The sequence below is a fragment of the Capricornis sumatraensis genome, chromosome 23 (assembly GCF_032405125.1).
Source record: "Capricornis sumatraensis isolate serow.1 chromosome 23, serow.2, whole genome shotgun sequence".
NCBI classification, from domain to species: Eukaryota; Metazoa; Chordata; class Mammalia; order Artiodactyla; family Bovidae; genus Capricornis; species Capricornis sumatraensis.
In genome coordinates, this window is record NC_091091.1 from 35,378,580 (window position 1) to 35,381,018 (window position 2,439).

A 2,439-nucleotide genomic window follows, 5' to 3' on the forward strand; every position below is an offset into this window, starting at 1 on the left:
AATGATAATAGCTTTGAATGAATATAAAAGTTCATGCTAATGGAAATAGTTATCTTAAGAGCATAAGTACAATTAATACATTTTCCTTCTTTATGCCTACATTTAATAGAATTATATTTAGTTTTCCTACATTATAAAAAGGGAGATTCACTGTTATTTTGAAAGAGAGAAACATACGTTATAGGCAGATAGTTTAATTGTATATTAGAAAATTCAGAGTATTTATATTAATACTACTTGAAATATAGAGTATGGTCTAAAACCAAAAGAAACATACAATTAACCTTACAAGTAGTAAGAAGTAGTCTGTTAGAAAATACAAGGAAAAAAATTACATTTACAGTATCATCAAAAGCTACCAATTCTCAAAATACCTTTGTAGCCCACTAGAACTGAACCACATAGGGTTTCAATCCATTTGATGATGGGTGTGGGAAAGATGAAGACTCAATTATACTTAGTTTTAAGTACCTTGAAAACTCTCTTTTGAGAAAATTTCATTATCTCCATATTTTTGAATAACTTTTTAAATATATGAATAAAATAGAGTATTAAATTTGGATTTGCTCAGCAGCTCCCGTAAAATCATTTGATCACCCTGCCACCTACAGGTGGTGAAAAAGCAGAGCGGCACTAAAATGTATTTATCACTTACCATGGCTCAGGCTTTGTGGCTGCTATAAAGCACAGGGAACTCAGTTCCGGGCTCTGGGATAACCTAGAGGGGTGGGATGGACGGTGGGGGGAGACTCAAAAGGGAGGGGATATATGCATACATATAGCTGATTCACTTTGTTGTACAGCAGAAACTAACACAACATTAAAGCAATTATATTCCAATAATAAAATAAAATAAAAATAAAAATGCTAGGGTTGCTAAATTAAATACAGAATTCTCACTCAGATTTTATTTCAATTAAAGCCAATACTTTTTGCAGCATATATATGTCCAAAGTATTGTATATGACATACCTATACAAAAAATTATTCATTTTTTATCTGAAATACACATTTAACTGGTCATCCTATAGTGATATTTGCTATATCTGGCAACCTTGAAAATGGAGATAATAATGTTGACCATATCCTCCTGCTTAAAAGGTTTCAATCATCCCCATTGGCCTCAGGGGAATGGAGGAGCATCTTAACACAGCATCATAAGAATATTCATGTCTCTGCTCCCATCTTGCTCCTCTCTGCCTTACCACCAACATCCAGTCAATATCAGAATATTCCCTTTGCTTAGACATTTCTTTTGGCCTAGGTACAGAGGTTACTGGTTTGTGTACCTTTTAATATTGTTTATGATAATTTGGGTTTTCCTTGATGGCTCAGCAGGTGAAGAATCTGCCTGCAATTAACCTGGGTTTGATTCCTGGGGCAGGAAGATCCCCTGGAGGAGGACATGGCAACCCACTCCAGTATTCCTGCCTGGAGAATCCCCATGGACAGCGGAGCCTGGAGGGCTACAGACCAAAGGTTCACAAGGAGTTTGACATGCCTGAGTGACTAACACTTTCACTTCACTCTGATAGTTTTATTACATGGTTACATCTTACTGCTGGACTTAAGTGAGTGTAAAAATTACAATAGCAGATTATAATTAAATTATTATTTCAAAGAGAAAAGAGAAAAAAGAACTCACAACTCACATAAAAACATTATTTTGGAAAGACACACTGGAAAATATTTCATTTCCAGATAATTTTGTGTTCTTATTTAAATGATGAAAGAAAAATCCTAGTGAACTTGTATGTGTGTGTGTGTATGATTATGCAATTTGCAAGGCAGCATGCAATATTAAAATGTGGAACTTCTTGTTCAAAAAATTATTAAGAATTTCAAGATGGTACAGCACAGCATTAAGCTGGGAACCTCCTAAGAATAGGATCCTGACTCCACAGTTTCCATGCTCTGTATAGACATTTTTTTTTTTTTCACCAACCGAATTGATTTAGACTTTAAGTCTCTCTGAGAGAAGTTCCTTTTGTTAAAAATAGAAGTATATGAGTGACTTAAAATTCATGATATTTTGACATCTTACTTGGTGGACCTACTGAACAATCAAGAAGAAAATAAAGCTAATAATATGGATTTTGCAGGCAACTCAAGGCCTGGCTTCATGGCTGCATAAAGGGCACATGGATTGGCTTTAGGAATTCACAAACTCTCTAATTACAATCAAACTTGTGTGCGTGTGTGTGCGTGTGTTTGCATATGCATTTTTCAGAGAAGAGCTTTTACCTTATTCTCTAAGAGATCAATAGCTCCCAAACGCTTAAAACTGCTGTTGTATAAAATTCTTCTTCTTTTTTTGTCTTTGTTTCTCTGCCCAGCTGCCCTCTGCTTAAGGAAGCCTCCGCAGGCAACTCATTTTAAAAAATATTAAATACAAGAAGTTGTTCGGATTTTTAAAACTACTTCTATTTCAAAATATTA